Source organism: Hemiscyllium ocellatum, chromosome 45 (genome assembly GCF_020745735.1).
Source record: "Hemiscyllium ocellatum isolate sHemOce1 chromosome 45, sHemOce1.pat.X.cur, whole genome shotgun sequence".
Lineage (NCBI taxonomy): Eukaryota > Metazoa > Chordata > Chondrichthyes > Orectolobiformes > Hemiscylliidae > Hemiscyllium > Hemiscyllium ocellatum.
Window position 1 is genome coordinate 14,731,997 of NC_083445.1, and position 26,959 is coordinate 14,758,955.

The window sequence follows — 26,959 nt, forward strand, 5'->3', positions numbered from 1 at the left end:
GGTCCTACCCTACAAAGTGCAATAGGGTGATAGAACGAAGTGAGGAATGCATTTATACAGCTGCAGAGAAGGTGCACAGAGAGCGAGACCAACATTAGATTTGAAATTTTAGAAGTCCATTCAGAAGTCTAATAACAGTCGGGAAGAAGCTGTTCTTGAATCTGATGTTATGTGTGCTTCAGCTTTTGTATCTTCTGCCTCTGGGAAGAGATTGAAAGAGATTATAACTGGGATGGGAGAGGTCTTGGATTACACTGGCTGCCTTTCCTGAGGCAGTGGGATGTACAGATGGAAAGCTGGTTTGTGTGAGGGACACAACTCTCCGTAGTTTTTTTATGCCGCTGGGCAGAGTAGTTGCTATAACAAGCCGTGATGCGTCCACTTGGAATGTTTTCTATGGTGCATCTAGAAAATTGCTGGGTGTTTATGCACATGCCGAATTTCCTTTGCTTCCTGAGGAAATAGAGGCATTGTGCTTTCTTGACCATCTCATCAACGTGGGTGGACCAGGACAGATTATTGGTGATCATCACCTCAGCACCAGGACTATGCCCTCCACCTCACTTCCTGAAGTCAGTGACTGGCTCTTTCACTTCTAATGACAGGGTGACAAAACAAGGGATGGGTAGATGATTTAGTTTGAATTTGCTGTTCTCCGATGAAACCCCCCTCTCTCCCTTGCCTCCTACAAGATTTTGTTTCTGCCTTCTGAAGGTGCTGTCACTCGCTGAGGTCAAGTTCCAGAATATATGTAGTGAGTGTAAAAATTCTATGGTGGCTTCTTCGCAAACCATTCCCTTGAGACCAACTAATTCTGGCAGCACAGTGGCTCAGTGGTTAGCACTGCTGCCCTCACAGCGCCAGGGAACCGGGATCGATTACAGCCTCAAGCGACTGTGTGGTGTTTGCACATTCTCCCTGTGTCTGCATGAGATTCCTCCCACAATCCAAACATGTGCAGGTTAGGGTGGATTGACCACACTAAATTGCCCATAGTATTCAGGGATGTGTAGGTTAGGGTGGATTGGCCATGCTAAATTGCCCATAGTGTTCAGGAATGTGTAGGTTAGGGTGGATTGACCATGCTAAATTGCCTCATAGTGTTCAGGGATGTGTAGGTTAGGGTGAATTGGCCATGCTAAATTGCCCATAGTGTTCAGGGATGTGTAGGTTAGGGTGGATTGGCCATGCTAAATTGCCCATAGTGTTCAGGGATGTGTAGGTTAGGGTGAATTGACCATGCTAAATTGCCCCATAGTGTTCAGGGATGTGTAGGTTAGGGTGAAGTGGCCATGCTAAATTGCCCATGGTGTTTAGGGATGTGTAGGTTAGGGTGGATTGGCCATGCTAAATTGCCCATAGTGTTCAGGGATGTGCAGGTTAGGGTGGATTGACCATGCTAAATTGCCCCATAGTGTTCAGGGATGTGTAGGTTAGGGTGGATTGACCATGCTAAATTGCCCATAATGTTCAGGGATGTGCAGGTTAGGGTGGATTGACCATGCTAAATTGCCCCATAGTGTTCAGGGATGTGTAGGTTAGGGTGGATTGGCCATGCTAAATTGCCCATAGTGTTCAGGGATGTGCAGGTTAGGGTGGATTGACCATGCTAAATTGCCCCATAGTGTTCAGGGATGTGTAGGTTAGGGTGAATTGGCCATGCTAAATTGCCCAGAGTGTTCAGGGATGTGTAGGTTAGGGTGAATTGGCCATGCTAAATTACCCATAGTGCCCAGGGATGTGTAGGTTAGGGTGGATTGACCATGCTAAATTGCCCATAGTGTTCAGGGATGTGCAGGTTAGGGTGGATTGACCATGCTAAATTGCCCATAGTGTTCAGGGATGTGCAGGTTAGGGTGGATTGACCATGCTAAATTGCCCAGAGTGCTCAGGGATGTGTAGGTTAGGGTGAATTGGCCATGCTAAATTGCCCAGAGTATCCAGGGATGTGTAGATTAGATGCATTAGTCAGGAGAAATGTAAAGTAATAGGGTAGAGGAATGGGTCTGGGTGGGATATTCTTCCAAAGGTCAGTGTAGACTTGTTGGGCCAAAATAGACTGTTTCCACGCTGTAGGGATTCTATGATCCATGACAACAAGTCTAAGAGTTTTTGGTCTTGTACATGTATTTGGTTTAGTCGTGCATTGGGAATGTTTTGCTGGTATAATCCCAAGTATAGGACAAAGCCTTTGGAAGGCAGGTTAAACCGAGACTATGATTTAGGTGGACGGAAAAAAATTCCATAGTAATTGGGAATATTTATCCCTGAATCTAATGATAATGAAGTCAAATCAAATTTGGTTATTCAGTTCTGAGCAATTTGTGAAATCCCATGGATTTATCTTGGCTGCCATGCTTGCCTACAGAACAATGGAGACTGGACTTCAAAGGTCTTTCGTTGGCTGCATTGGTCACCAGGTATCGTGTGCTATCTACTCTGTTGTGTCGATGATGGTGGTTCTGAGTCTCGAATAAGTCAATGAGGAAAGCTCACCAAAGACCCCTTCCACCCCGGTTATAATCTCTTCCAACCTCGTGACTCAGTGGGTAGTGTCCCTCCCTATGAACCAGAAGCACTGTGTTTCAGTCCCACTCAAGGACTTGATGGCTACAGTGGGTGTTTTTATAACAGTTTGAGTATCAATATGTAATGCTCCCAGCATATGCCAATGGGAGGCAGTAAATACAAGAGACCTTCCTTGTCAGCCATGTGATTAAAAAAAAACTGGCTGAGCTTCTGCCATAGCTTCTGACGAGAACAGGCAGGTATAGTGTGATTGTAGGGACTGAAATGCTCTGAGTGAACTGTTAGCACAGCACCACCACTGATGAAACAAGTTCTCATTATGAGCAAGGTAAATGGTAACCTTTTCATAAAACTGACCTTCGGGTTATTGGACCCAGGGCTTTTTTTTGTTGAGATAGCAGAGAAGAGCAGCTAGACAGAAACACTGCATTATTAATTCAGCTCTTCTCCTATTGAGCCAGTCAGATTAGGACAGTCTTAGATTGACATACTAGTCTGTGCTGAGTTCGCTGAACTCACCCATCCTGTAGAAAACAAATCATTTGGGGCTCATGCTCCCAATAACAGTCTAAAATCACACAACACCAGGTTATGGTCCAACAGGTTTATTTGGAAGCACTAGGTTTTAATGCTGCACCTTCGTCAGGTGGTTGTGATGAAGGAGCGCCGCTCCGAAAGCTAGTGCTTCCAAATAAATCTGTTGGACTCTAACCTGGTGTTGTGTGATTTTTAACTAATGGAGAATATAATTGTCAACATCAAAGAGAAAAGGATAAGGTACGTTTGCAGCAATGTTTGTGGCTGGATTTGATTTGATTTATTATTGTTGCCTGTACCTCGGTACAGTGAAAAGTTGCGTGCAGTACAGGCAGATCCTATCACACAAAGTGCATTAGGGTAACAGGACAGAGTGAGGAATACACTGTTGCAGCTACAGAGAAGATGTACAAAGAGCGAGGTTAGATTTGAAATTTGAGAGGTCCATTCAGAAGTTTAGTAACAGCAGGAATGAAGCTGTTCCCGAATCTGTTGGTACATGTGCTTCAGCTTTTGTATCATCTGTCTGATGGAAGAGATTATAACCGGGGTGGAAGGGGTCTTTGATGATGTTGGTTGCCTTCCCAAGCCGTGACGCATTCGGATAGAATGCTTTCTATGGTCCGTCTATCAAAATTGGTCAGAGTCTTTACGGACTTGCCAAATGTCGCTGCCTGTGCTCAAAGAGGAAACGGCCACTACTGGGTCAGAGACAGAATGCTCAGCAGTGAGGGGTCTGTACACCCAGCAAAATGTCAGTGTCCTCAGAAGGGGAAGGACTTATTTTCTTTTATGAATCCTGGGAGGGTGGAGGATGGCACTGGGGGCCCCAGTTATTCCCTAGCCCTTGATGCCCTGATTCTTCAGTCATGCCAGCTCTTGTGCTGATAGCATTCTGGTGGTGAAATTATTCTTGTGAAATTTGTGGAGTCTGACCTAGCACCAATTTTAAAAGTGAAACACTGCAGAAGAATCTTTTAATTATAAGGCAGGAGGAGGAAGTGTAACCTGTGCTGCAGTTGGAGCAAATGAGAAAGCTCACTCGTTGTAAAGTCTTTGGTTTCAAGTCCCTGTCAGTGCCCACTACTGCCATTTAAAGAGACAAACATACAGATTAGGAGTGGGAGTGAGTAGGGCACTTCAATTCTGTTCCAATGCAGTGCGGACCTCATGATTCGATAGCAGCTTTCACAATGGAATTGAATACTTCGGGTAGAGCTGGGGAGTGGGATGAATTCGATAGCTCTTTGAGAGAGTTAGCCCATGCACGATTACCTGAACTGCCCTCTTCTGTACACACTTGCGTCAACATTTTCTGATATCTTCAGAGATGTCCAAAGATGTGCAGGTTTGGTGAATTGGCTGTGCCAAATTGCCCATTGTGGCCAGGCATGTGTAGGTTAGTCATGGGAAATGCAGGATTACAGGGAATAAGTTTAGGAGGTGATAGGTCTGGGTGGGATGCTCTTCAGATGGTAGGGTAGGTGGATTAGTCATGGGAAATGCAGAATTATAGAGAATACGTTTAGGAGGCGATAGGTCTGGCTGGGATGCTCTTCAGAGGGTTGGTGTGGGCTTGGTGGGCTGAATGGCCTGATTCTACAATGTAGGGATTGTATGATTCTGACTTAACTGAGGCACTTCAGAATTAGGAACAGGAGTAGCCCCTCAAACTCGCTCTGCCATTCATTTGCCTCATGTCAACCCTTTCATTTCAGCTTTTACATTCTCCAACTTTGCAGAGTAGCTGGAATTGTTCTCCTCAGAGTGGAGAAAGTTAAGGGGAGATTTAATGGAGAGGTTCAAAGTCATGATGAACATTCAAGAGTAGTCAGGGAGAAATGTCCATGAGCAGGCATGTTGGTACCCACTGGGCACAGATTTAAGGGAATCAGCAAAAATGAAGGAAGATCTTAAGATATTTGATCAGACAATCTGTTATCAAACTGCCTGAAAGGGTCATGGAAGCAAAAGCAATAATAACATATAAAATACAGGTTGGTGAGTGGACATTTTAACAGCTATTCCAACAAGATGGACATGAAGAGGTGACAAAGAAGACTGATGAAGGCAGAGTGGTAGACGTTGTCTTCATGAATTTCAGTAAAGCGTTCTACAAGGTTCTGCTTGGTAGACTGGCTGGTAACGTTAGATCACATGGGATTCGGAGGAGCTAGCTGATTGGATTCAGAATTGGTTTGAAGGTGGGAGATAGAGAATGCTGGTGGCGGGTTGCTTTTTATTCTGGAGGCCTGTGACCAGTGGAGTGCCATGAGATTCAATGCTGGGTCCACTGCTTTTCATCATATATAGAAATGTTTTGGATGTGGATCTAGGAGGTGTGGTTAGTGCATTTGCAGATAACACCAAACTAGGAGATGTAGTAGACAGTGAAGAAGGTTATCTCAGAGCTTAATGACACCTTGATCAGATGGTCCAATGGGCTGAGGAGTGGCAGATGGAGTTTAATTTAAATAAATGTGAAGTGTTGCATTGTGGTCCATAATTTGAGGGCACATGTTTAAGGTGAGAGAGGAAAGATTTAAAAGGGACCTGAGGGTTAACTTTTTCACACAGAGGGTGGTGTGTGTATGGAATGAGCTGCCAGAGGGAGTGGTGGAGGCTGGTACAATTCCAACATTTAAAAGGCATCTGGATGGGAATACGATAGAAATTTATTGTTACGTGTGTTTGTGAAAATACAGTAAAATGTGCATAAATCGCCACCGAAAAAGTACCAGTTAATTACATAAATTATATATTATAAAAGTGAGTTGTAAAGTTCAGCACTGAAAAAGCACAGCAGGTCACCAGCATCCGAGGATCAGGAGAATCGATGTTTCGGACGTAAGCCCTTCATCAGGAATCAGCTTATGCCCAAAACCTCAACTGTCCGGCTCCTTGGATGCTGCCTGACTGGCTGAGCTTTTCCAGCACCACACGTTGTGACTCTGACTCTCCAACATCTGCATCCTCACTTTCTCCCTGTATAAAAGTGAAACAAAGGTAAGACAACTACAATTTTTTATTAATTCCACCAATTCTTGGTTTCACAAACCAGTCACTGCCTGTTCAACTGCTGAGGACTGCGGGTGTCTCGAAACTGCCAAGAACTGGGGGCCCGTTGAAACCACTGAGGACAAAGGTCCATTGAAACTACTGAGGACCAGGGCACACCGAAACCGCTGAGGACCAGGGCACATTGAAACTACTGAGGACCAGGGCACATTGAAACTACTGAGGACCAGGGCACACCGAAACCACTGAGGACCAGGGCACATTGAAACCGCTGAGGACCAGGGCACATTGAAACTACTGAGGACCAGGGCACACCGAAACTACTGAGGACCAGGGCACACCGAAACCGCTGAGGACCAGGGCACATTGAAACTACTGAGGACCAGGGCACACCGAAACTACTCAGAACCAGGGCACATTGAAACCGCTGAGGAGTGGGGACTGTTGAAATTGCCAAGAATTGGGATCATATAATTTATGAATATATATGTATATATGATGAGGAAGGGTTTATAGAAAAGGAGACAGTGAGCACTGGAGATGCTGATCAGAGTTAAAAGGTGTGGTGCTGGAAAAGCACAGCCCGTCAGGCAGCATCCGAGGAGCAGGAGAGTCGATGTTTTGATTGTAAGTTTTTCATCAGGAATGAGGGCATGGCCCAAGGGGGCTGAGAGATAAATGGGAGGGGGTGGGGCTGGGGGAAAGTAGCTGCAAATGTGATAGGTAGATGGATGTGGGGGGAGATGGTGATAGGTTGGAGTGGAGGGTTGAGCGGATAGGTGGGAAGGAAGATGGACACGTAGGACATGTCATGAGGGTGGTGTTGAGTTGGAGGGTTGGATCTGGGATAGGTTCAGGGGAGGGGGGGGAGATCGGGAAACTGGTGAAATCAACATTAATCCGTGTGGCTGGAGGGTCCCGAGGCAGAAGATGAGGCGTTTTTCCTCCAGGCATCAAGTGGCTAGAGTTTGGCAGTGGAGGAGGCCCAAGACTTGCATGTCCTTGGCAGAGTGGGAGGGGGATTTGAAGAGGAATATGGACCGACCAACTGCTGGCAAATGGGGCTAGATCAGATTGGGATGTCTGGTTAGTGCAGATGACTTGGACCAAAGGGTTTATTTCCATGCTGCCTGACTATGACTGGCTGGATAGTATCCTTCCCTCTGTGATTTTAAATACCTCAGAGTCTCCAGAAATTAAATTACAAACCCTTGGCCATTGCTGTGGAGGAACAGCAGTGGTGACATTAAAATAAATGCACTGGACAACAGTGCAGTAATTGGACAGTTTGGGGGAGCAGGGAGAGTTGGGTAGGAGTAGTAATCTGAAACTTGTGGCATTCAGCAATTCTTAGAGGAAATCAAGAGAAGATGGAGGTATTTGAAAACCTCGCCTTTCCCCCTTTCTTTAAACATCATCTGAGATAACCTGTTTGATTAACAGGACTGTACTCTTTGCTGCTACCCACCCACTCTCCTGTAATATTCATTAGGGTGTTCTCCTTTAAACAGTGAAAAGATCACGCTGCTACCTCAACACCCCACCCAGCCCTTCTCAGGATCACTTTCTGCCCCAAGTGTAACAGAGCCTGTGGATCCCACATCAGTCTGTGCAGCCACTCACAGACTGAGTGGGAGAGAGTCATCCTTGTCTACAAGGGACCACCAATGAATGAATGTTCTCCTTTACCCCTCATGAAGTTCCACTCTCCATAAGAATTACTATGATGCCTTGTAAATGATTCTCAAGGGAATAGGGTGCAGAAACCAGTCATTCAGCCCAACTATTGCATGCTGGTGTTTAGGCAGGTATATGGAATTAGACGACAGATCACCCATGATCTCATTGAATGGTGGAATGGGCTCAGAGGGCTGAATGGCCTATGCCCGAGTGAAACATAAACACCAGCACAGTTTGCTTAACAAAAATTAACTTATCGCAGACCTGAAAGTAGCAACTGATCCAGGAGACATGACCATTTGTGGAAGACACCCTTTGTGTACCAGACTGCTTCCTCACACCTCTCTGGAATGGTCCAGCCCTAATTCTCAGACTCTGTCCCAAGATCCCGAATCCCCAACCGGTTGAAATAGTTCATCTTTATCTACCCTGTCGATATCTTGGAGACTTCAGTCAGATCACCCCTTAATGTTGTCTCCCATAGATGTTTTCGGGTGGTGAAAACAATGACTGCAGACGCTGGAAACCAGATTCTGGATCATTGGTGCTGGAAGAGCACAGCAGTTCAGGCAGCATCCAACGAGCAGCGAAATCGACGTTACGAACAGATGTTTTCAGTCAACTTGGGTCTGAATTCCACCACAACAGATGGTGGAATTTGAATTCAATTTTTAAAAATCTGAAGTAAGAGTCTAATGATGACCACGAATCTGCTGTCGATTATTGGAAAAACCCATCGGGTTCATTAATGTCCTTTAGGGAAGGAATCTGCCATCCTTACCTGGTCTGACCTGTACGTCACTCCAGACCCACAGCAATATGATTGATTCTTAACTGCCCTCTGGGCAATTAGGGATGGGCAATAAATGCTGGCCCAGTCAGTGACACCCTCACCCCATGAATGAATTTAAAAAATAACCTGTCCAGACATGTTCTGACAAACCTCTGCAGCACTGGGACTTGAGCTGGGGCCTTCTCTCCCAGACATGGGGACACTGCCTTTGCACTCCATCCTCCCCCTCCCAGTTTTCCCTGAGAGAAATCAAAACTATTCACTCAACACCCCCTGCAGGAGTGAATTCCGGGTCCACTCCCTTCTGAGTAAAGAATTCTTCTGAATCTTTGGTGACTGTCTTAAACGGAGAATAGTTTCAGAAAGTGCGGCAATAATTTTAATGATCTTGCTGTTTTTTGGGGAGGGGGAGAAAAATCAACTCTAACATTCATCAGGTCCTTCCATGATGGTGCTCTCTTTAGCTTTTATGACTTGTATTGTTGAGTGTCTTAGCTCAGCACAATTCTGTTTCACTGTGGTGTTTTTTTAAAAAATAATTTAACCTATTTTTCTAATCAACCTGTTTAATTATGTGTGCTCTGGAGCAGACAGGACTTGAACCCCAACCTCCCACTCCAGGGGTTGGGTCTCTACTTCTGCACCACAAGACAGCCCCTTACTGTGACAAGAAGAGAAACCTTTATTCTTAACAATAAACATCAAAGCATTGTGTCCAATGTTGTGGGCAGTCAGTTAGCGGCATTGACTAAAACCAAATCAGCTGTAAAATGGAGTCATGTTCCAGTGGGTGTGAATGGAATTTGACACGTAGCTGACAGTGATTCTCAGAGATTGAAGGTCCAATCTTAATGAAAAAATAAACACAATAATAGCTTTGATCTTTCCAACAGCTGCTGCTGCTGCTGCACAGGTGATTCTGAGATCTGCCTCACTCTGCTTTTCATTTTCATTCCCTCTCCGGTCTCACACAAACCTCCTCTCCACCAAGGAGAACAATCCAGCCTTTCTTGACATTTACTGATGTAACTGAAGCTGATCATCCACAAACCAGCATCAAACATCCATCCTTTCAAGCCTTTTGTAAAAACCTGCACCCAGATTTGGCCTTGAAACTCCAGATGTTAGCGGACTTTTCAATAACATTCCACGAGAACTTTTTTTTTTGCTTTTGTGCTTTGTCCCTCTGTTTACTAAGTGAGGGATCCCATATTCTCTTCCAACCACTTTTCCAATCTACCCTGTCACCTTCTACAATTTGTGCACATGTACTCACAGATCTCCCTCTGTTCCTGCACCCCTTTTACACATTTTCTAATCAACCTGTTCAGAAATCGTTATGATGCACCTCTGAAGCAGATGTGACTGGAACCTGGCTGTCTTTGCCCTAGACCCTACCACTGTGCCACAGCAACTCCTAATTGGCAATGCCAGTGTTTTTTGTCCATTGCTGAGCACCTTTAAATTAAGTTTCAGTGGTAGGTATAGGACAGATGTTAGGGGTAGATTCTTTACTCAGCGAGTCATGAGTTCATGGAATGGAATGCCCTGCCAGTAGCGGTGGTGGACACTCCCTCTTTATGGGCATTTAAACGGGCATTGGATAGGCATATGGAGGATAGTGGGCTAGTGTAGGTTAGGTAGGCTTGGGTCGGCGCAACATCGAGGGCCGAAGGGCCTGTACTGCGCTGTATTTTTCTATGTTCTGTGTTCTTTAAATGCAAGGTTTCTTGGGCTATTTTAGAGGGTAGTTGCTGTGAGTCACATGTTTGTCTGACCTAGCAAGGACAGCAGAGCATTGGAGAACCAGATAGGGTTTTTTTTTCCCTGATAACTCTCAACTTCACTTTGAAATTTCATTCATTCAATTTAGGTTCCACCAACATCTGGGGTGAGACTTGAACCCACGTCCTGTGTAAATTAACACAAAACACAGAACTGAGGATGTTGAAGATCTGAAACAAAAACTGAAATTGCTGGAGAAACTCACTGAATCTGAAATGTTTACTCCATTTCGCTCTCCACAGATGCTGCCAGACCTGCTGAGTTTCTCCAGTACTTTCTGCTTTTGTTCCCTAGGATATTACTTAGCTTGGGGTACTGGATTACTTGTCCAGGGACGCTCCTGCTACATCACCGACTCTCCCTAGTTCGTAATGCAGGCTAACATTTTCTGAAATAAATCTCTGACTTGCTTTTGAATGAATCAGTAATTGCTCTTGTCTCCTTTACTAGGGTGCCTGTTCAGTATTTTTTAAACAGTTCTCAACTTGGACAGTTACAGAGATTGATAAATTCTTAATCTCGCAAGAAATTAAGGGATGCAGGGAGCGTGTGGCTAAGTGGTGTTGAAATACCCATCAGCCATGATTGAATGGTGGAGTGGACTCGATGGGCTGAATGGCCTTACTTCCACTCCTACGTCTTATGGTCTTAGTACTACTTGCGTCTTCTATAGTGGACAATGCATTAGTGCAGTGAAATATGAGTGTAGATTCAATGATAAATACCTGGATAAAGCCTGAATCTTCTAAGTGCATCCAGTTCTGGTCACCCTGTGATAGGAAGGACATTATTTAAACGGGAGAGGTTTCAGAAAAAACTTCCCAGGATATTGCAGGGAACGGAGGACTTGAGTTATAAAGAAAGGCTGGACAGGTTGGGACGTATTTTACTGGAGGACACCTCATCGTGGTTTATAAAATCAAGAGGGGCTACATTGAATGGCAGGTATCTTTTCTTCCTGACCTCTCCGCCCCCACCCCACTCCGGCCTATCACCCTCACCTTGACCTCCTTCCACCTATCACATCTCCATCGTCCCTCCTCCCTACCTTTTATCTTAGCCTGCCTGGCACACTCTCCTCATTCCTGATGAAGGGCTCTGGCCCGAAATGTCGACTCTCCTGTTCCTTGGATGCTGCCTGACCTGCTGTGCTTTAACCAGCAACACATTTTCAGCTCTGATCTCCAGCATCTGCAGACTTCACTTTTTACTGGCAGGTATCTTTTCCCTATACTGGGGGATTTCAAGACTAGGGAGCATATTTTTTTAGGTGAGAGGAGAAAGATTTAAAGAAGACATGTGAGGCATTTTTTGTTTACACAGACAGCAGTTCACATGTGGATTTAACTTCCAAGGAAGTTAAACAGTTACAATGTTTAAAAGACATTTAGATAAGTAAATGAATAAGAAATGTTTGGAGAAATATGAGCCATGTGCAGGCAGATGGGACTGTTTCAATTTGGGGTTATGGTTGGCATGGACTAGTTGGACCAAGGGGTCCATTTCCATGCCATGTGACTCTTAATTCTGTAACTCAAGAGTGCCAATGATGACACATTACCACACGGTGGTGAAGGGGTGGTGAAGGGGTGGTGAAGGGGTGGTGAGAACTTTGCACTTTTGAAGTGAATTCTAGGAAACAAAAGCAGAAGGTCATTAGGTCCATTATACCTACTCTACCATTCAAACAGACCATCACTGATTTTCAACCTCAACGCTATCTTCCCACAGTACCCCCAAAAGCCTTGATATCTTTAATGTGTGGAATACATGGATAAATATTTGAGACAGGAAGGTATTGGGAGAACATCAAGGTTAGGTTAGGTCTGCCCTGGCGAAGAATCATCAGGAGTCTCTGAACAGATCGTCCGCTTCCTGCTGCGGCGTTTCCTCTTGAGGTGGCGACATTTGGCCGGGTCACATCTGCAGAAACCGGTTGCTTCCTCACGAGTAAGCGACGTTCAATCCGACCGCAGTTCCACTCATTGGTCAGTGAGTTTCCCATAATTCACAACCCACCGACAGCAATGAATGTTGATTGTGGCCTTTACCGAGGCAAGATGGCTGCCTCAACCAGACAACAATTTCCTTTCTTCGACGGGAATGAAAAATACCAGGACCCTTCACATAATGGATAATCACCCAAGGCATTTGATCAAAGTGATAGGTACTAAGCAGCATCCTCAGGGAGAGGGAGGGACGGGGTTAAAGAAGTTGAGGGAAAGAAAACAGAGGTTAGTTCTCAGTAGAATCACCAATAATAATGAAATGAAAATGAGTAAATGGGTTCAGTGCTATTGCACATTATAGCCCTAAGCTATCTGGGGGATAATGATCCCCCTTCCACACACACACACACAGACACATCACTGCCAATATATCTGAGGGCAGATTAAATAAAGCAAGTGACCAATTCACCATCTACCCTCAACCTGCATTCCTCCACCGATATGACAGGGGGCAGTACATTGTCAGACAGCAAGTTCACACTTCGGCCCAATGAATATCTCACTGAGTAATTAGCTGTCACTTATTCCACCCCCCATGTGTGTGATTAGGGAGAGCAGAACAAAGCTACCTGTTCCACAGTTCAGGGTTCAAAGGGTTGGGGGGAAATAGGTAGCTCCTTTAGGGGGCAGGGGTACAATGGTTCCACTGGGGGCACCTCATCCCCAAATATTATATGTCCCTTTTTTGTGCTTCTCCCCGGGTGTCTAAAACCTGACTTTCCCTGCCAACTCTCTTGGTTGGGTCATGAAACGTTGCTGACCTCAAGTCTGATATCCATATTCTTGACACTTCTTGTCGTGGCCGTTGTGGCACTGCTGAGATGATGGAGCCATTGGGCGGCAATTGGCCAATGGGCAGCACTCCCTTTCTCCAAGGGGAGAAGATCCTTCCCTCGGCCTCCCTTTAACTGATTAAGGCCAATCCCAGCATATTATCACCATGGGGCAGCCAAGTTTAAAGCCAGCGAAGTGCCTGCTAACATTTGAGTTGACTCCTCCCCCAAAAATCCACCCTGTAGGATAGAAACCTATATATATGGGCAAGCCATCCCCATGCAGACTACAGCCTAGCAGGGAAATCGTTGCTCTCCTCTCGAATGTTTACCAACCATTTTAATTGGAGTGAACTCTTCGACTTCCTCACTGTCCTTTTCCGATTACCTCCTGCCTACTTTGGTGGCTATTTCCTCCTGCCACATCAGACTCCCACTGTCCTCCCCTGATAAAGGGCCCTTTTGCCTTAAGGCACCTTAACTTTCAGTCACAAAAGGGAAATCCCTTCACTATTTCCCTGGGGGGAATAAAGGCAACTTGTACACAGGGTCTTGTTGATAGGGGTGCAGCCATACTGCAATGCAACTAAACCATTTTCCCGTAATTTTCACTTAACTATTATATCATGCAATCACAGACTCCTGCAGCACAAAGCAGGCCATTCAGCATGTGTGTGTGAGAGAGTGTGTGTGTGTGTTTGTGTGTGTGTGAGAGAGAGAGAGAGTGTGTGTGTGTGTGTGTGTGTGTGTATGTGTGAGTGTGTGTGTGTGTGTGAGTGAGTTAGTGTGTGTGAGTGAGTTAGTGTGTGAGTGAGTTAGTGTGTGTGTGTGTGTGTGAGTGAGTTAGTGTGTGAGTGAGTTAGTGTGTGTGTGTGTGTGTGTGTATGTGTGAGTGTGTGTGTGTGTGTGTGAGTGAGTTAGTGTGTGAGTGAGTTAGTGTGTGTGTGTGTGTGTGAGTGAGTTAGTGTGTGAGTGAGTTAGTGTGTGTGTGTGTGTGTGTGTATGTGTGTGTGTGTGTGTGTGTGTGTGTGTGTGTGTATACACTATCTAAGTGAGTCTTGTTTTTTCCTGCACCTTTTCTCCCACGGCCCTGCAAAATGCTTCTTTCAAGAACTTATTCCATTCCCTGTTGAAAATTGCTATTAAATCTGCTTCCATCAGCCTTCAGGAAGTGTCTTGCAGGTCATAACCCAAAAAGAGCTTCTTCTCCCCATCCCCCTGATCTTTATCCTATCCCAATGTTCTCTTGTCTCTGAACATCCTGCCAGCAGAAGAACATTTGGATTTAACACCAAGAGGAACATGCTTTCTCTCCCCTCCCCCTGGTCTAACTGGGAGCAGTTAGCCCACTGCCATGTAGCCACTTCCCCCACTGCACACTTGAGTCTTTCCCTCTCACGAATGACCTTTAATTGGTATGCGATATTACGTTGTTGGGACCCAGAAGCTTTGGGTAAGTCCATTGTTACCAATTCTTCTTTCTGGTAATAATCTAAGCTGCTAAGACCATGCGGGGAAAGATTCCCACTGGAAGTCTTCGGCAGATGGTGAACAGTTTGAAATATTACTTAATAGATACTTACATCTGAGATACATAATGGTCTCCAGTAAGACATCAGGCTTGACTTTAAGAGTGAGTTCACCTTATTGCTCCTGGAATGCAATGTTCATCACAAACACAGAACTGGTTAGTTTAGGGGTGGGATGAATGGGGGGATTGTTGGGGAGGTGTAATGAGGAATTGTTGGGGGGGTGGGGTGGAGGGGGGGGCAAGTGTAGAATGGGGGGATTGTTGAGGGGTGGAATGGGGCTGTAGGGGGTAGAGTGGGGGGGATTGTGGGGGTGGAGTGGGGGGGGTACTGTTGGGGGGTGGATGAGTGGGAATTGTTGGGGGTTGGATGAGTAGGAATAGTTGGGTGTGGAATGGGAGGAGGTTGGGGGGGTGGAATGAGAGGGGTTGTTGGCAGTGGAATGGGGGCATCAGGGGGATTGTTGAGGCTGGAATGGGGCAATTGTTGGGGAGAATGAGGGGGGACTGTTGAGGGTGGAATGGGGGAACATTGTTGTGGGTGGAATGGGGCAATTGTTGGGGAGAATGAGGGGGGGAATTCTTGGGAGTGAAATGGGGCAGTTGAGGGTGGAATGAGGGACTGTTGGGGGGTTGGATGAGTGAGAATTGTTGGGGGTGGAATTGTTAGGGGTGGAGTGTTGCGGGGCAGGATGGGAGGGTTGGTGCAGGGGCTGAGGGATGTGTTGGTGAGAGTGTGGGTGTTACGAGGTGAGTGGCTATGGGAAGGGCAGAGTTGTGTAGGAAGAGGTCGCTTATGGACGCACAAGTCCTGGAAAGGAGGCAGCAAATCCCAGATGCCAGCTGCCCCTTTATCCCCTGAAGGATCTACGGTCCACAGGGTTGAACTCACCAGCCTACACTGTAGGCCCAGGTCATGCTGCTCGTTACAGCCAGTTAGTGACAGGAAGAAGCCTTCACTTGGCCGTTAGTTATCCAGCTGGGGGCCACAGTCTGGGGAACTACCCAACATCTCCCTAGCCAACAGTAAAATTAAGACCCTGCGCCCATCACCCTGCCTTTGAGTAATCCATGAAATCCCATCTTGGTTTCACATCCATAAATCTCTCATTGTTTTGGAATCTGTGTGAAGTCTCCCTTAACCTTTTCTGCTTCCAGCAGTCTCTTAATGAAGTGAGGAGGGTTGTCAATGAAGTCCAGTCCTCCATGTTCCCTCAGCCTCTCTCTGTGTCACTCCGTGGAGATGGGGCTGGGTTTGTACAGCTGCTTAGCTATTCTGTGCAACAGCCCTGTGCCTCAGCGTACGCTGGATTTTAATATTCATATTGTTGCAGCAAAGATGGCCCGTGTTCATTGTGAAGCACTGTTGCTCCAGGGATAAACAGGTTCAAATCCCACAGGCACCAAGATGGAAGTCAGCTCCATCAGGATACGTTGTCAGGTCATGATGCCTGTCACCTTTCAAGAACGCTCGTGTTTTGGCACACAGAATATACAGCAAAGGAACAGGCCATTCAGCCCCACAGCTCTCCACAAGTATTTGAGCCCCATACTCGCCCTGTCCCACACCTCTTCACCGAACCCTGTCAGGTTCAGTTTCTTCCTCCTTCGTGTGTTTATGGAGCTCCCCACAGCAACGGGCCTAGTACTCCTCTCGACCTCCCCTTGTCGCCGCCCTGCCCAGCAGACAGCGTCCCAGCCACAGGGTACAGTCAACGGTCGATGGTTTATCTCACTTTCCAAACTCACCGACAGCGTTGAATGTTCACTGGAGCTGTCAAGGATCCAGAGCGGAGGTTCCACTGGATAGTTTCTCACTCCCGCTCGACTTCCATCTTGATCCGTCCTTCCGTGGCACACCCTTGTTGTTGTTCTGTTGCATTGACACCCCACTCCCCCCATCCCCGGTCCCCACGACCTCTGCAGCCCTCTCTAACCCTGTGACCCTTTTGGAACTCTGCGTTTCTCCATCTCTGTCCTCTTGGTATCCCACCCTCAGCAGCCATGCCATCAGCAGAGCAGCTCCCAACCTCTGGTAATCATTCCCAAACCTCTCTGCCTTTAAACTCTTCCTTATGGCCACGGCTTGATCCAGTAGAATCATAGAATCCCCACAGTGTGGAAACAGGCCATTCGGCCCAACAAGTCCACACCAACCTCCAAAGAGCAATCCACCCAGTTCCATTCCCCTACCCTATTATTTTACATTTACCCCTGACTAAAGCACCTAACCTACACATCCCTGAACACTGTGGGCAATTTCCCATGGCCAATCCACACTAACCTACACATCCCTGGGCTCTATGGGCAATTTAGCATGGCCAATCCACCCTAACCTGCATATCCCTGGGCTCTATGGGTAACTTAGCATGGCCAATCCACGCTAACCTGCACATCCCTGAACACTATGGGGCAATTTAGCATCGCCAATCTACCCTAACCTGCACATCCCCGGGCACTATGGGCAATTTCCCATGGAAAATCTACCCTAACCTGCACATCCCTGGGCACTACAGGCAATTTCCCATGGCCAATCTACCCTAACCTGCACATCCCTGAGCACTATGGGCAATTTCCCATGGCCATTCCATCCTAACCTGAACATCTTTTAGATAGTGGGAGGAAACTGGACCATCCAGAGGAAACCCACACAGACACAGGGAGAATGTGCAAACTCCACACTGACAGTCACCTGAGGCTGGAATCAAAGCTGGGTCCCTGGCGCTGTGAGGCAGCAGTGCTAACCACTGAGCCACATTTGCCTCTTATTGCTCCTTGGGGTGTATACTTAGATTGAAGGTACTACATAAAGATAAGTTGTTGGTAAGTGATAGCTGATAAAGATAAAGTCACCATAGTCCTACCTCTCCTGTTAGACAGAGAGAGAGAGAAAGAACTGGTGGCTTAATCAGAGGGTCACCACGCCTTAGCAGATGGGTGAGGTGGAGAATGAGAGTCCTTTATGGGGACCTCAGCCGGTGGGGAAATTGAACTCATGCTGATGGCATCATTCTGCATTGCAACCAACCAACTGCAAGATACGACAAGATGCACCACAGAAATTCGCCAAAGATCCTCAGACAGCACCTTCCAAACCCATGACCACTTCCATCTAGAATGACAAGGGCAGCAGCTACATGGGAACACCATCACCGTCAAGTTCCCCTCCAAGCCATTCACCATCCTGATTTGGAAATACATCAGGATGTGGATGAGACGGTGTTGGACTGGGGTTGAAAATCACACAACACCAGGTCATGGTCCAGCAGGTTTATTTGGAAGTACTAGCTTTCGGATCACTGCTCCTTCATCACAACCATCTGATGAAGGAGCAGCGCTCTGAAAGCTAGTGCTTCCAAATAAACCTGCTGGACCATGACCTGGTGTTGTGTAATTTGTAACTGTGGAACTATATCACCATTCCTTTACTGTCGTTGGGTCAAAATCCTGGAATTCCCTCCCTCAGGGCATTGTGAGTCGATCTACAGCACATGGACTGCAACTGTTCAAGAAGGCAGCTCCCCTTCTCAGGGGACAACGAGGGACGGGGCAATAAATACTGGACCCAGCCAGCAACCCCGCACCCCACAAAAATGAATAGAAAAAAAACTGAGCTAACCAACCTCTTTGGCTTTTTATGATAGGGCAGAGTTCAATTAATCTTATTTTTTCCACCATGGCTACCCTCAACTACTGTAGCAGAGGTGTGGGGGTAGGACCCCTTCAATTAGTCTCGTTGTCCTTTAAAAGGGGGAAGGGTGGAAGGACCCAAGGTTGGCCAGGCTTGGACCCCTCCAAGTAATCTCCACCAAGTTTCAAAGTCAGGTGTGCCCGCCTGGCCAATAGGAACTGAGGGAGGGACTAGACTCAACCGAACGCTTGGCTCAAGGACTAAAGTGAAGTATTCACCTGAGATAAATGTGGTTTTAATACATTCATTCATTCACAGATGGAAGTGCTGCTGGCCAGGCCAGCATTTATTACCCACACCGAATTGCCCAGAGGAGAGTTAAGAATCGTAGAATCCCTACAATGTTGAAGCAGACCATTCAGCCCATCAAGTCCACACCTACCCTTTGAAGAGCATCCCACCCCGCTCCCCTAAACCTATCACCATGTATTTCCCATGACTAACCCCTCCTCTCCATAGCCTGCATATTCCTGGACCCTATGGGCAATTTAGCACGGTCAATCCACCCTTAACTGCACATCTTTGGATTGTGGGAGGAAACTGGAGCACTCGGAGGAAACCCACACAGACACGGGGAGAATGTACAAACTCCACACGGACAGATGCCCGAGACTGGAATCGACCCGGGGTCCCTGGACTGTTAATCCAGAGACCCAGGTAACATTCTGGGGACCTGGGTTTGAAACCTGCCATGGCAGAGGGTGGAATTTCAATTCAATAAATATCTGGAATTAAGACTCTAATGATGACCATGAATCCATTGTCAGGAAAAACCCCATCCAGTTCACTTTCGAGAAGGAAACTGCCATCCTTACCTGGTCTGGTCTTTACGTGATTCCAATCCTGCAGCAAGGAGTGACCCAAACGGGGTTTCCCTGACAATTGGCAACCCTCATTTCATGGTCTTAATTTCAGATATTCTGGTTCCTTTGACACCATGAACCCAGCTCGAGTCAGCACCTCAGGCAAAGGGAGGAGACAGCATAGGTGGGGGACAGAAGAGGTCCATCCAGGTTCCTGATGTGAACTAAATAAACTGCTGTGTCATCTGTGCAAGAGCAGACTAGCACTGGCCAAGGGAAACTGATAGACAGAGTCATCATTACAGCCACACAGTATCATTGCAATCGACAAATGAGTTATAGTTCTGACAGGAGGACTTGCTAGCAGTCATTCCAAACAAAAAGATTACTTCCAAAATAAAGATAATTTACAAGAATCACATGCAAAGATGGGGTTGCTGCAGCAACACGATGCTAAATCCCCCCCCACCCAAGAAACCTGAGCCATGGAGGTGTGGGGAGACAGTGAGATATGGGAGCCGAATCAGAAACACTCACATCGACAGACACTCTGTCCCACCCAGCAGCACTGTTGTTCAGACAACTTTCCAAATGTGTTCCTTCAGCACAAGTATCAATGGTCACCTCACCCTAACGTTAAACAGCGGTGTATCTGAACACCAGGAAATCGACCCTCGACCCTTCCAAGGTTGAGATATTTGTCTCTCTGCAAGACTTGAAGGGCTGACATTTGCTGAAGCAACGGCAATATTGGAGGTTGGGGGGGGGGGGGGGGGGGGGCTCCAAACTCTGTCCAGAGATAGCTGGAATCGGCTGTCGCTGTATTGGAAGGACCTGCCCCTGGGGCTTCAGTTTGTTGGGCTCCTCTGACGGCGGGTGAGCAGCATAATCAGTAAAAACATGAAAGTCAAAAGATGAGCAACCTCTTCTCAAGGGAGAAACTACGACAGTAAGGGGTTACTAGATCTAGTACAGTGCATCGACAATACTGCTAAATCACATGTAACTGGAACCCGAGGGAAAAAGGTTCTAATGGGCACAAGAGGCTGGAGAAACTCAGCAAGTCTGGCAGCAGCCTGCCCTGCCATTCACAATCACAGCTGATTGTCCAACTCAATAGCCTAGTCCCGCTTTCTCCCATAACCTTTGACCCCATTTGTCCCAACTGGTATATCCAGCTGCATTCAATGTTTTGGCATCAGCTCCTTCCGGTGGGAACGAATCCCACAGGCTCCCCACTGTTTGGGTGAAGAAATGTCTCCTCATCTCCATCCCAATCTGTCCACCCAAATCCTCAGACTGTGACGCCCCTGGTTCTGGATACACCCACCATCGGGAGCATCCTCCCTGCATCTACCCCGTCTAGTCCCGTTAGAATTTTACAAATCTCTATGAGACCCACCTCCATCTGCCTGAACTCCAGCGAAAACAATCCTGACCTGGTCAATCTCTCCTCAGCCCCACCGTTCCCGAAATCAGCCCGGTAAACTTTTGTTTGATTTTGCTTGTCCAATCAGCATGGAGCATGGATCAAGAGGGCACTTTCACTCGGAGACTGTACTGGCATGATGGGCCGAACGCTCTGCACTTGGTACTATCTGGGGCCTGGGAATTTGAGTAGAATTGGTTGTCCTTTTACTGTACTGCAACAGTACTCTCCACTCACCACCAGGTGGCAGATCTGTAGCACTCTCAGCAACGTTGGCTTTATAAATAAATGTGAAGATACAGAGCAAAATTTTAAAATGTTATAGGTGTAGTAAGCTCGTCCAGAAATATCCTGAATCTCTCTCCTCGCCCCTCTTCCTAAATGGTTACAGAATTTTGTCCTCCATTTCATACGGTGCTCCCATCTTTGTTTCAAAATCCTATACTTCACGACTTGAAATCATTTACCATTTTGTTCTTCTTCATCTGATTTATCCTCGATTATTTTGGATGCCTCTGGAAATTCAACTGCCAGACACCTCTGCTCCAGACGGAGTCTCTTCCTTGTCAGTCGTGCCCCAGACACGAGGAAGCCCCTCATCGTCTCTCCTTTACCTTTCACTGCGATGCATGGATTCCCAATCCCCTCGAGAACAAGGTGACTGCAGCCCTCCCTATCTGGATGGGGCTCAGACGATATACCCCCCCGTACTGTAAATTCCACTTGCTGTTATAAATTTAGCATCACAGTGCTATCACTCAAAGCCACCCAATTCTTCTGCTAATATAGTCACTCAATCTTTTTGTTCAAGGAATATTGCTAACCACTCCCCCCACCTACAGTTAATTGAGAATCCACATGAACAAAGCTCCGTAAATTCCTGGCAGTGCCCGGGAGTATGGTTAAAGAGGGATTTGATTATTCCAGCACTTTAGAATCAGAGAACAATTACAGCACATGCAGGATGGGCACTAGGGCCATTGTGTCCATGTCAGTCCCCTCCCGCAGTGCACTGCCCTTTCCCTGTAACCATGGACAGTTTCTCATTTCAGGTGTTTCTCGAATTCTCTGTTGTAAAGTGATGGAACTGCCCCCTTTGCTACACTGTCGGGCATTACAGTACAGTACACTTCTGAACGTCTGGGTAAATTTAAAAAAAGTTATTCCTTCTTGGTTCTTTTGTTAAACACTAAAACTGGGGTTCTGCACATCCAGATCCCCCTGTCAATGGCAGCCCAGTCTACCTTATCTACATTGACGACCACAAAACCCTCTGCTACACCTTTTGTCCAATCTATCCACCTTATCAAGTCCCACATCCCTGCAACCATTCTCATTAACCTTTGGAGGAATACAGAGCAGAGAGCAGGCCAGTCACTCTCAGACTGCAGAATACAGAGCAGAAAGTAGGCCAGTCACTCTCAGACCGCAGAATACAGAGCAGAAAGTAGGCCAATCACTCTCAGACCGGAGAATACAGAACAGAAAGTAGGCCAGTCACTCTCAGACCACAGAATACAGAGCAGAAAGTAGGCCAGTCACTCTCAGACCACAGAATACAGAGCAGAAAGCAGGCCAGTCACTCTCAGACCACAGAATACAGAACAGAAAGTAGGCCAGCTACTCTCAGACCAGAGAATACAGAGCAGAAAGCAGGCCAGTCACTCTCAGACCAGAGAATACAGAGCAGAAAGTAGGTCAGCCACTCTCAGACCACAGAATACAGAGCAGAAAGCAGGCCAGTCACTCTCAGACCACAGAATACAGAGCAGAAAGCAGGCCAGTCACTCTCAGACCAGAGAATACAGAGCAGAAAGTAAGCCAGCCACTCTCAGACCACAGAATACAGGGCAGAAAGCAGGCCAGTCACTCTCAGACCAGAGAATACAGAGCAGAAAGCAGGCCAGTCACTCTCAGACCGCAGCGTGGGCTGGAACAGGAGTTTTAACAGGAAAATTAAGAAAGGCAATGGTGATGTAAATTAATAAAGTTACAATGTAATGCAATTCAGTGCAATGCTTAGAATCACAGAACTCCTACAGTGTGGAAGCAGCCATTTGGCCCATCAAGTCCACACCACCCCTCCAGACCCATCTCCCTACTCTACCCTTGTCAACCTGTATTTGCCAAGTCTGATCCACCTAGCCTACACATCCCTGGACACTATGGGCAATTTAAACATGGCCCATCCACCCTAACCTGCACATCTTTGGACTGTCGGAGGAAACCCACGCAGAATGTGTGAACTCCACACAGAGGGCAGAATTGAACCCGGGTCCCTGGCGCTGTGAGGCAGCAGTGCTAGCCATTGTGCCACTTCTTAAACTGGTGTCTCTAGGCCGTTGGGGAGATTGTAGACAAGTGTGAAAGTGCTGTCGTGAAGAAGAAACAAATGGCTGGTGGACTCCTGTGTTGCCTCCTCTCCTGTTCTTGCTCAGCGTTGCTTCGTCTCTGTCGTTCACGGGGTATTACTGGTTAGGACAGCATTTAGTACTCATTGCAAAATGCCCTTGAAATGGCAGCGGTGAGCTGGTAGAGAAGGCACATGGCATGTTTGCCTTCATCGATCGAGGCATTGAATATAAAACTTAGCAAGTTGTGTTGTCGCTGTATAAAACTTCAGTCGGGCCTCACGTGGAGTGTTGTGTGAACCACAGTATTCCCTGTGGTGTCCGTACACCCTCAGTGTTACTTGCAAGGGATTCCAGGATTTTGACCCAGTGACAGTGAAAGAACAAAATATATTTCCAAGTCAGGATGGTGTGGGTCTTGGACTGGAATTTACAACAACGAGGTGTTCCCATGTATCTGTGTAGCCCTTGTCCACCTCAATGATAGAGTACACCCTCAAGCATTTGATATTTCCACCCTGGGGGAAATAAAAAAGACTCTGACTATTCATCCTATCCATGCCTTTTATAATTTTATATACTCCTGTCAGGTTGCCTGTCAGTCTATGATGCTTTAGCGAAAACCATCCAAGTTTGTTCAACTTCTCCTTATAGCTCATCCACTCCAATCCAGGCACATCCTAGTAAACCTCTTCTGATCCCTCTCCAAAGCCTGCACATCCCTCCTATAGTGTGGCGATCAGAACTTCACACAACACTCCATGTGAGGCCCGACTGAAGTCTTATACAGCGACAACACAACTTGCTAAGTTTTATATTCAATGCCTCGATCGATGAAGGCAAACATGCCATGTGCCTTCTCTACCACCTCATCCACTTATGATGCCACTTTCAGGGAGCTATGGATTTGCCCCATAGCTGTAGATCGATGCTCCGAAGGGTCCTGCCATTTACTGTATACTTTCCCCTTGCAGTTGACCTCCCAAAATGCATCACCTCACACTTGTCCAGATTAAACTCCATCTGTTATTTCTGTGTCCTTATTCACTCCACCAATTTTTGTGTCATCTGCAAACATTAAATAAGACCACCTACATTTTGATCCAAATCGTTTACTTATATTTCAAACAAGAGATCCAGCACTGAACCTTGTTGAACACCACAGGTCACAGGCCTCCAGTCAGAAAACACCTCCACAACCGCCCTCTGTCTTCAATGACCAAGCCCATTTTGCATCCAACTTACTCACTCACCGTGGATTCCCTGTGACTAAAGCTTCTGGACCAGCCTACCATGAGGGACCTTGTCAAATTGGTTAGTAAAGTCCACATAGACAATACCTAATGCCCTACCCTCAATCACCTTTGTCATTTCATCCAAAAACTCAAACAAGTTTGTGAAACAAGACTTCCCCTGCATTAAGTATACCGACTATCCCAAATAAATCCATACTTTTCCAAATGAGAGTAAATCCTGTCCCTAAGAACCTCTTCCAATAATTTCCCTTCTGTCAAGGTGAATTGGTTTATAATCTCTTGGATTATCCTTGTTTCTCTTCTTAAACAAAGAAGCATTGGTTATTCACCAGATGTCTGGGACCTTGCCTGTGCCTCAGAGATCTCTCCCAAAGCTAAAAGCAATCTCCTCTCTCAGAATCCCAAGATAGGTCACATCAGGCCCTGGGGATTTATTTACCTTGATGTTTTTAAGATACCAAACACTTCCTGTTTCTTAATATTGAGAATGTCAACATACCCCTGCCTAATCTTCTCATCACCCACGTCCCTCTCCTTGGTGAATTCCAATACAAAGTATTCATTAAGGACCTCACTCACTTCCTCATGGAGAAAGGATGTTCTTCGCTAGTTCCCTGTCCATTGGCACCAAACCATCACCATGTCCAACAACAGTAGGGGCTGGGGGGCTGCACATCCCAATTCCATTCCGGTTGGAACGTGGAATCGAATGGTGCTGTTGGCACTAATCTAATCCACACCAGCCGTCCCCGAAAAATCCAAGTTGCTATGGCGACAATTTGTAGGCCTGGAGCTCTGGATAGTGATGGTAGAGCTCCCAATGCCTTTCCACCACACAGCTGAGCAGGAATCTCTCCCGCCCTTTACCACATGCCACCGGCATGTGTCGGAAGAAATTGCAGGTTGACACTCGACCTGTTTGACCCCATGATGAATGTACCTTCCTTGGCCATCAAGGCGTCAAGTGGGCCTTGAATCTGAAGCTTCTGACTCAGGGACAGTGGTGCCTGACATGACCTCCCGCTGAGAAGGTAAACAGATCTGCAAAAAAGGATCTTCTCTGCCCTGGCTCCCATAAAAGCAGGTTATTGACTCATAGAATTTGTTGAAGAGATACTGGTGAGTGTTGGGTAGATTCAACAATCTCGTTAGTTATAGTTAGGGCGATGGGCAGGCTCACCAATTTCAATTTGAATTACGCCTGGAGGTTGATGGCATCGGTGGTTTGCAAATATGCTAATGGCTGCCTTCTCGTTAGATCTTTCACGCTCTCATTCCATGTCAGTGAACTTGCTTTTCCCCACATTCTCAAATGAGAGGATAAATTCAGCACTGAGTGCGATTTCCCTCACTGGATTACATCTCTAACTGGAAAAGCCACAAAAGCAGAGCTCCTTACTCTGCCATCTTTGTCCCTGCAATCGACAGGCTTTTAAAACCTACGTTTGGCAGTAGCAATCCTCAGACCTCCCTCCCCTTCTCTCAAAGATCTGATGGCGTCCTACAGAGTTGTGAACACAGCCCAGTCCCTCACGAAAGCCAAGCCCCCATCCATTGACTCCATCTACGCTACCCAGTGCCCCGGGAAGGCAGCCAGCGTTATCAAAGACCCCTCCCACCCCGGTTATAATCTCTTCCCAACCTCTTCCCTCGGGCAGAAGGTATAAAAGCTGAAACACACGCACCAACAAGTTCAAGAACAGTTTCTTCCAGGCTGAACGGAGTTCTCAAATTTCAAATCTAACACTGATCTCGCTTTTTGTGTACCTTCTCCGTAGCCATAACTTTGTATTTCTCACTCTGTTCTATGTATGGTATGATCAGCATGCAAAACAAAAAATTTCTCACTGGACCTTTCAGGTATACGTGATAATAATAAATCAAATCAAAAACTCTGGGACTTAATCCTCACAAGAAAGATTGTGTGGGTCTCACCCTCACTCTCTCCTAGGGGGAGGTTTCTGTCCTTAGGATATTCCTTTTACAGATTATTGACGAACCCAGTTCTCTATAAGGGTGGTTGTGAATACCTGAACATAATTGTTAAAGCAGAGATAGATGCACCCGGCATGAATTGCATTGGTCTGTTTTATTTCCACTTGTTCCCGTCTCCAAACGCTGCAGTCGAGAGCACATATGTTTAAAGGGGTCTGGAATTGTGGTGAACCGTCATCTCAAAGTACAGAGGTGCCTGGAAGATCGATAAACTCAACTTCCAGTGATGCCCTTCAACTTTTGCAGGGTGCCCTCAATGTGCCAATGCACGACTATGCATTGCGCCTTAATTCCTTGTAGCATCTTTTATAAGAAGGTAGCCTAGAAATGTCCCATCCGTTTCATGCACCAGTTGTCAAGACATCATTTTAATCTTATAAAGATAGACAATTACAGACCTTACAAGTGCACTTGCCTAAGGTGCACTATGTATTTAAATGCAAACAAGCAGCACTTTCAATGAGATTCAAGTGTCCACTGACCTGGAAGGGCACGATCCCAAGGCAGTGCCACGGGCTCAGCTCATCCGATGCTTCTCAACTGGCTCATGAGATTCCCGTCTCCTTGGAAACCGTATGAATCACTGCAGCTCATCTCATCGCTCCCAGAGATGTCTCTCCGGAGTCTGTTAACATCCAACACTCATCGGTCAACAAAGTTCTTCAGCAGTCTGACAAGAATGCCACTTCATCGCAGTCTGCTTCCTCCGAGAGAATCTCTACAGTGTGGCAGCAGGCCATTTGGCCCATTGAGTCCACACCGACCCACCCAAACCCAACTCC

At 46.6% G+C, this 26,959-nt stretch overlaps 1 long non-coding RNA gene across 1 annotated transcript in view; it reads right to left on the minus strand.

The window, feature by feature from the left end:
* Positions 1 to 26,630: 26,630 nt before the first annotated feature.
* LOC132835823 (uncharacterized) overlaps positions 26,631 to 26,959 on the minus strand; it is a 63,906-nt gene continuing 63,577 nt past the window's right edge. The window contains exon 3 of the long non-coding RNA XR_009647311.1: positions 26,631 to 26,802. This is a non-coding gene — a long non-coding RNA (uncharacterized LOC132835823). The remainder of the gene's footprint in view (positions 26,803 to 26,959) is intronic.